Raw genomic sequence first — 8,580 nt, forward strand, 5'->3', positions numbered from 1 at the left:
CCACGTTTTGATCAGATCAGACAACACATCGGATGTGGCATCACCAGGAAGCCACATGCTCACCTCAGCTTCACAGTCTGGCATGGAAACTGATTGTGTGGGGCGTGAAGCATTTTCATACACTACGGACAATGTATGTCTCAGGAATAATGAATGTGGGGGTGGATCTCCTGTCTAGAGGAAATCCTCTGTATGGAGAATGGACTCTCCACCCTCAGGTAGTGAGCCAGTTGTGGGAGAGGTTCGGCTGAGCTGCCTTAGATCTCTTTGCCTTGCACGAAAATGTTCATTGCCCTCTATTCTTCTCTCAAGCAAGAGGCGGTGCGCCTATGGGTGTGGATGCTCTGGCTCAACCGCAGTCAAACAGAGTCTGATTGTGCCAACTTTAAGAAGGTGTTGGGAACTTTTTCCTTCTTCAAAGCAGACCAGGAGACGTAGGGATCGCGTTCAAACAGAAGTTATTCTTTATTGAGAACTTCGCTGTACGTGGCTGCAGTCATCCAACAATCTAAAAAATACAGTATGCATTGTAGTTATATACATTCCAAGGGGGAGGGATTACATAGAGGCGGAGACTCTGAACAAAGCATGCAAATGAAGTAGGAACACACCCTGCTCTGAGAGCGCTACCAGTCCAATTGAATCAGCGTAACTATTCAAATGCTGATACTGGCCAGGAACTCCGGTTCCAAGAGCCATCCCAGAGCCATTAAAGACAAAAGGTGAAAGTCTCCCCTACAGCTAATCCAGTCAACCTAACGATTCTTGGGCTCCGAACGCCATTTGCAGAACAAAAGGTGAGAGTCTCAGTGAAAACAGGAATTGCAACTTTGCTGAGCAGAATCATTCGTGTGATAGCATCATCTTAACCTTAAAAGCTAAATACAATATTCTTTACCATGATGTTATGTATGGAAGCATATTTGAAATAGATAAATAGATTCTTAAAATTTGTTATCCTTCAAAGGGTAAGATGGTCACTCAGTAATGCTGATTGTCCTGAACTGACCAGGGAAGTTGTGGCTGATGGAGATAAATCAACTCCTATGCGACCAGCCTTGGCCTCTCACATTGTGCAGGGGCCTCCTCTCACAAGCGAGCCCGTGGGGATAATTTTTTACCCAGCCCATGACAAAGTAGCTCTCTGGTCCTGGCCCGTGAAAGGTTAAACTTGAGTTTTTATGAGTTTACATCCGAGGGTGATTGAAAAAATTCAGAACGTACAAGCAGCTTCAATGCGCTCTGCATATGCTCGGAAATGGAATGTGTTTGAGCGATGGTGCGCACACAGACACATCGTCCCTTTTCTCTGTTCTGTTTACCTTGCGGGGTCAAGCAAACAGGTGGTGCATGCTCTTTCGAAGGATCTTCTGCATCCAGGGGAATGGAGGCTTCACCCGGACATGGTGCAGAGTATATGGCAACAGTTCAGCGAAGCAGAAGTGGATCTTTTTGCAATGGAGATGACCACCCTCTATCACTTGTGGTTTGCAAGAACAGAGACATCTAGCCCATTGGGATAGGATGCTCTATCTTCAGAGTGGTCAAACCGTCTACTGTATGCATTCCCACCTCTTCTGTAGCACCCCGATGGCCAGCCAGGCCTTGGTTTCCCATGCTTCTGTCACTATTGGTGGGCAGGCTGTGGCAGCTTCTGCTTCGAAAGGATCAAAGATGGACAGAGCTGTTTGGCACCCGGATCCAGCCAGTCTACAGCTTTGGGTTTGGCCTCTAGGTCTGACTGTCTTTTAACCTATTGTGAACCCACTTTTGTACGTATATACCATAAATACAAAGTTCTGGAATGAAACTCTAGATGGTGCAGACTAATAGGCCTTTTACTCACCTGTTCATAATCACATCGTTATCTACAGTTCCTGCCGTATTAGTAGTCAATGGGCTCGCTGCTCAACCTTCAAATACTTGGGTAGCATTTACCTTAGCAGTGCAGCGTGCTTCAGAAATCCTCCACCTTCCCCAGCTCCTCCTGTATAGATCTGCTACGGGTAATTCATGTACACTATATTGTACAGAAGCAGCTTGTCTTACTTGCTCACAGCAGCGTGTCGTGTATGTATTGGCAGTAGCAAGTCCCGTACTTGCTCTGCCGCAGCAGCAGCAATAACCTACAGCAGCAGCAGCAGCGTAGCAGATCTATTCCACCAAGACCAAACATACAACATTATTGTCATACCCATTACCATGCCAATCACTCCGAGAGTTGTCATGACAGAACTAGTGCTAGAGCTGTATCCACAAGTCTGCTCTATGCAACACGTTGGAATTTCTACTCTTCATGGTACAAGAATCGTGGGTTGGATTCTACATTCTGTGAAGTTCCAAGAGTTCAAATTTTTTTTGCAACATGTTTTGGATTCTCACAAAGCAGCTTCCACGTTGAAGGTATGTGGCTGCAACCATTTGCCTTAGGCACACAGATCAGCTTTTAGTTATGTTGGTGCCCGGAAATACCCTGGAAATCCAGAGTTCTCACGAGAGCACAAGTTGAATTTGCTCAGTGAGTTTACTCTGGCGTTGAGTATGGATGCTCATTAAAAATGCCCTTGTATCCGAGCTGCACCAATCACATCGGGTTATCTGATATAGGCGGGCCAGAGGCGAGCTAAACAGATGATGACAGCGATGTGACGTCAAAGTCATTAGTAAACATTGTAAGATGGCTATGGATGAACACCAGTTGTTTGAAACGGCTTTGGCCGCTACAATGAACCAGTTACACTTGGCTTTTTATCTAAAAGAGGAACAGAAGACGGCGCTCTAATCGTTCCTTTGCAAGAAGGGCATTTTTGCTGTTTTGCCCACCGGATACGGCAAGAGTCTAATCTGCCAGTTAGATCCGCTGGTAGCTAAGCGTATGGTGCTTGTTGTGATTGGTCGTAGTGTTATCCAATTGCGTGCAGTGAGATTTTAAATGCATGCTTGGTGCCGCCCCTCGAGCTGGCCGATTTTTTTTAGTCGATTCCACACCATTAATCTTTCAGATTTAGGTCTGGATTTTCAGGCTAGCCCGGAAAGGGGTCGCTATATCAAAGCAGAGGTCATCACGATGGCATTCAAGAAAGCCCAAGGCCTCTGCCAGAAGGTATCTCTTGTCATCCCACTAGGGCTGTGTCTACATCTTGGGCTGCTTTCAGAGGATTCTGTATGGTGGATATTTGTGCAGCTGCTACTTGGGCTTCTCCATGTACCTTTGCCCGCTTCTAAAAGCTCAATGTTGCTATCCCTTATGCTGTCAGTTCAGCAGTTCTCCAGGACCAACATTGAATTTTTTCAGGTGAGTGGCATTCCTCATGTTGGTAGGAGTCATCCACTAGTGCTTAAGCACCACCTCTAGTGGCCAGGAGGAATGAAACAGAACGCTAGTTACGTAAGTAACTGTGGTTTTGTGAATTCTGGATGACCGCCAGAGTTATTTGTCACTCTGAATGCACTCTGAAAGGCGTATCGAGACTAAATGCTGAGCTAGTGTGTCTATTATACTCGAGGCTCCGGCTACGTTACCATGTGACTTTTTTAGTATATTATCTCGAACTATCGAGCCGGCTGCAATAATCCACTAGTGCTTAAGCACCGCCTCTGGATGCCTTTTGGATGCCTGAAATATGGTCTGTGGTTAATAACATTTTCACTTTTTATTATATAACATAAAATACATCAGTAATACCTCCTTGTGACTTTTTTAAAATCTTCTACAGTACTTATCTTGAATTATCTTGATGAACAAAACACGTAAGAATCATAAACTTGTTGGTCACAGAGCTTATTTTTGTCAAAGAAACCAGGGTGATGCTAATTTCCAGCTTGACCTAACTTCAGAGGTTGACTTACGGTATCAGTTGTGTTGCTTCACTGCATTCATACATTGGATGTACACTTAGGAATCTCTTCGGAAGTAGTAGGTCATACTTTCGCCTACTATTTTATTATCCTTTTCACAAACCGTTTTTCAACTACTATATACGTATAAAGTTTTAAAAATTATAATTCCGTGAGAATAGGGAAGTCCACACCACAACTATAATGATAATGCCACAGAGGAACTTTATCATTGGAATCACTTTCAGAATGTTATTATTTTTCAGCTGATGAACGACAAAAAACTAGAGAGCTAATCAGAATTCACCAACTTTAAAGAGCTTAAGCATTTAAAGTGGCAGGTGAAATATCTGCAGCGTGCACTTATAATAAACAGAGCGTTATCGTGTGTTAGTGTGGACAATAATATATTTAGCGTTATAGTTATTTTTTAGTTAGGCCTATTGTTCATGGTGTGAAATGTCCTTAAGGGCTGTGTAAATCCATTAGGCAAGAGACAAGCTATTTTACAATATATTTGGCAAAACTTAATTGCATGGACTACAACGCATTCATCAACAAAGATTCATCACTGTGATTCTGCCTATATATCCTGCTGGATGTCCTCTTCATGTACTTCACAAAGGTCAGTCCCTCCATATGCCTTATTGTGACGAGGAATGAAGATTAAAGTAAGAAGAGAGACTGAAGCTCTTAATATGTACAGTGTGCTCTTGCCTCAAAGGGTCAGAGCCATATAACCATTCGCAATAACATTCTTATCTACCTAGAACTGTAGTTACACTAGACACTGGGAACAATTGTCAAATTAATCAAGGTGTCAGGTTATGGTAGAACAAATAACCTCATTCGGCTTGTATGTGATTGGTAGATTGTACCTGGACTTTCTACTGTAGCTATAATTAAAAGCAGTAATACAGTTGTCAATGTCAATAAATCAATTCTCCCTCTCTGCAGGAAACAAGAGGAATGGCCTTGTCCCTGACTTTTAGTTGTAAACATATATTTTCATTCAGTTCTCACGAGAGATCTGCCCTTAAAATAGCTGAAACAACCTTACTAATTGCTAAATATCTTGTTATTTTCTGTCATGTTAGCCCATGTTTTTGGCTGACCTTGGTTTAGACCTGACGATTGCGGCTAAAAACTCACTCAAACTGTAGCTTTTTATACTCCATTTACAATAGCGCAAAAGTTTAGCATTTATAAAGCCTGGCTATCTGCTTTATAATCTCATTTAGAGTGAAAACAGAGATAACATCCAAAACTTTCCTCCCTGCAAATTTGACAAAAAAAATATTTTTGCATAATTTTTGGGAGCCTGAAACTGTCAAGGTAAGCCATAAATGTTCCATCTGCTTCTGCCGTTGCAGTGTCTCATTTAAATGAACACACTTGACACACCCTGGCAATTGAGACAAATGAACAGCACAGAAAGTATGCAAGCGTGTTTGTGAAATGCACAAGTACAGATGGAGAGAGTTTCTGTACTGTTTTCCCAAAGTCCTCTGTGAGTGGGTGGTAAATTGACAGCCTGTAGTAATTACTGATTATGGCAGTGATAACCCTGTAGATTAAATCCCAGATTGTTTTCAATCAGCTATTTGTGAATACGCCTTGTCTCATCGGATCTGGAAGGATGCCAGATAATTGGAATTAGAGCTTCGGAGGTGTGTTGCGCCATTAAACGGCAGAATCAATCATTGGGATTGGGACACTCGACTCACACTTCAATTGTTCACATGCGGCATGTTTCATGGATTAAATATGAGAGCAGCTTTCATAACAGCTTTGGCAAGAAACAATATTCACGATTGTCTGCTGTGCGTGAAAAATTATTTCTTTACAGTGTTTTATATTGTCTGCTCATTATCTCTTTATTATATGGCTTGCTCATTATCTTTATCCTATTTTATCACACAACTTAATCATTACAGTCAGAAACCTCAGCTGGAAAGATGCTGAGCAGCGGTGCTGTTTGCTCATGCTGTCTTGGCCCCAGACATAGAGTTGTATCAGGTTAGTGTTAAACAGGAAGAGTGATGAGGTTTTGCTGAGAGACAGCATCTCTATCATGCCAAGAAAGTGTGGGCTCCGAGTCTACATCAGTGTCAGCGAGAAAAGTAACACACCATCAGGGAAACAGAATGTCTGATGGATGAGACTCGAATACTTCTAGTTCACATTAATGGGCCTGCTCTACATTAATTGATGTGAAGGAAATTGTTTTCCATTTAAGAAGTACTATTAATGTTGTAATGATAGTTAGTGTGGATACATTATGGAGGGGAATTTATTTTTTATTTATTTTTGTTTTTGCATAAATTTGGTCCAATTAATAGGAAACAATGCAACAATTTTGGGATGATCTGGAGATAATGAGTTTTTATTTATTTTTTATTTGTTTATAAATACCGTAATTTATACCCTTACAACTTGGATTGTATAATTACAGAAAACCAGGATTATGACTGCCTTTAACATTTTTACAGGAAGGCATTATGTTAAAGGTATAGGGTAGGCAATGTTTTTAACCTTTTGTTATACTGGTTGAAACTCTCTTCACATCCTAATAGCAATCAATAATAGAAGTGATCTAAATATTAAAAAACGACCAAAAATGTTCTTCCAATCACTGCATTCGGCGCAAATGCAATGGGATGCCCTACCTGCTCTTCAACCTATGCATGTATTCCTACCTCTGCGCACCCTGCTCGTGCAGACATCCGTGCATTCCATGAGGCTATTCAGCGTTGTAGACACGGCCTCATTTATAAAACAGATTTGATCTTAGAGTGTGTGTATGCTAAAATCCACTGCAACGTTCATATTAATATCTAAGACTTAAACAAGATGGAGATCTGAAACCATTCAGCTGAGCACAGTTTCACGATCATGTACGATTTATAAATTTCACATCTGGAAGAGAGGCGTACGTGTTTGTTTGATAATTTGAGAAATGATTGTAAGATCAAATGTAGGAGTAGGACAGTTTCTATGTAACACTTTATAAATGAGGCCCACAGTCACAAGGCGCTGCAAAAAACAACAGCCACAATTTACAGTTCCTTCTGAACCAAAGCAACGAGCTTATGCTGTGGTACGCCTTAATTACCGTAATTAAGAGATGGCAATTTGTGACATTCTACTCCTGTTCACGTCCTCCGACCCGGAATTATGTGTTTTTATGGCAACACTATAACGGTGAAATGAATCTGCAGCAGTCAGGAGGTAAAAGAGCTCTTTAAGTTGTTTACATTCATTATTATTGTAATGTTATGTGCTTTTAGACATGAGGTTATTTGCACGTTCATGTGTTTTGGGGAATGCGTGGTTTTAAGAGCTCTGAATGGAGTTTTATATTATATTATATTATATTGTATTATATTATATTATATTATATTGTAAACTACCATTAAAGGTGCGTTTTTTAGGCCTAACATTTTTTTGACACAATCAGCAAACATCTCCTCACTATCCGCTAGCTGCCTGTCCCCTGAACACACTGTAAAAAAAATGCGGTCTCTGTAGACAGCCCAGGCTCCACAAACGGCAACAAAAACAAACTGGGCCAACCTGCACCACGAAACATAACAAACAGTGTTCCAGCCATTAACTGACAAGATTGATTTGGGGGTGGGGGGTTAGTGTGCATGCACATGAAGGGGGGTGTGGGGAGTGGAGGAGAGAGAAGCATGAAGAGGGAAGTTAGCTAGAGGAGAGATGTCCTACCTAGACAACGACTAACGTTAGAATTATAATCTCTTGAATTTTGATATGGCCGACACACGACCAAAGAGACGACGTTCTGATGAACAAATAGCAAAGAAGTGTTAGAAGGAAGCACGGAAGGGATGGGGAGGGGAGGGGATGGGATGAGGAGGGGGGAGGGGACGGGATGAGGAGGAGGGAGGGTCCAGCTATCCTCCGTTTTGTTTGACAATACTTTGAACGTCAACAAGAAGTGACATCACCCAACATCGCTTAGAGCACCTTTAAAGTTTGACAATAAAAATGTATATTATATAACAATGTTCTACACTAACAGAGCTAGGCAATGTCAATGGTATTCTTGAAAGCTAAAGTATAATTAATTAAAGGGAAGATCGTTAAAAAAGATCAAACATAAAAATAATTTGGTTACCTGAAAGTTATGCATGACTTGACTTTATGCTATTGTGCTAATGCTAACAGTGTTATAGACCAACTTCAATTGCGGTTTCTAATACAATAACCCTTTATTTCAAATAAATTATTTCATAACATTAATAATGCAATTAGAAATCAATGATTTATTATTTCCTTTCTATCTGTTGTTGTAAAAAAAACATTGATATAAATGTAGGTGTGGTGAGAGTATTGAAAAGTTTTAGGTGGATAAAAAGTAGTTCATTGACAAGCTGACCGTGGTTATTAATTCTTCAGTATGTTGATAGATTTTCTTAGATATTTTCAAATGAATTAGCTTTGCCTCGGTGCCCTGTAAAAGTGCCTAATACTGTAATGAGTTTGATTTTATAACAACACTTCACTGCACCGATCCCAAGGCCTGGGGCGCTAATTAAAACATTGAGCTATTAGCAATAATTCAAAAGGCAAGTTACAAAGAGATGAAAGCTCATAGAGGTTTAATAAAACATGTTAGCTTAAGAAATGTTCAATTATGTTGAAGTGAGCTGTCAAAAATACTAAACAGGCTACTGGGTGTGATATATGGTTTATATTTACAAAATTATTCTGTTG

The sequence above is a fragment of the Leuciscus leuciscus genome, assembly GCF_965113295.1.
Source record: "Leuciscus leuciscus genome assembly, chromosome: 21".
Classification (NCBI taxonomy): domain Eukaryota; kingdom Metazoa; phylum Chordata; class Actinopteri; order Cypriniformes; family Leuciscidae; genus Leuciscus; species Leuciscus leuciscus.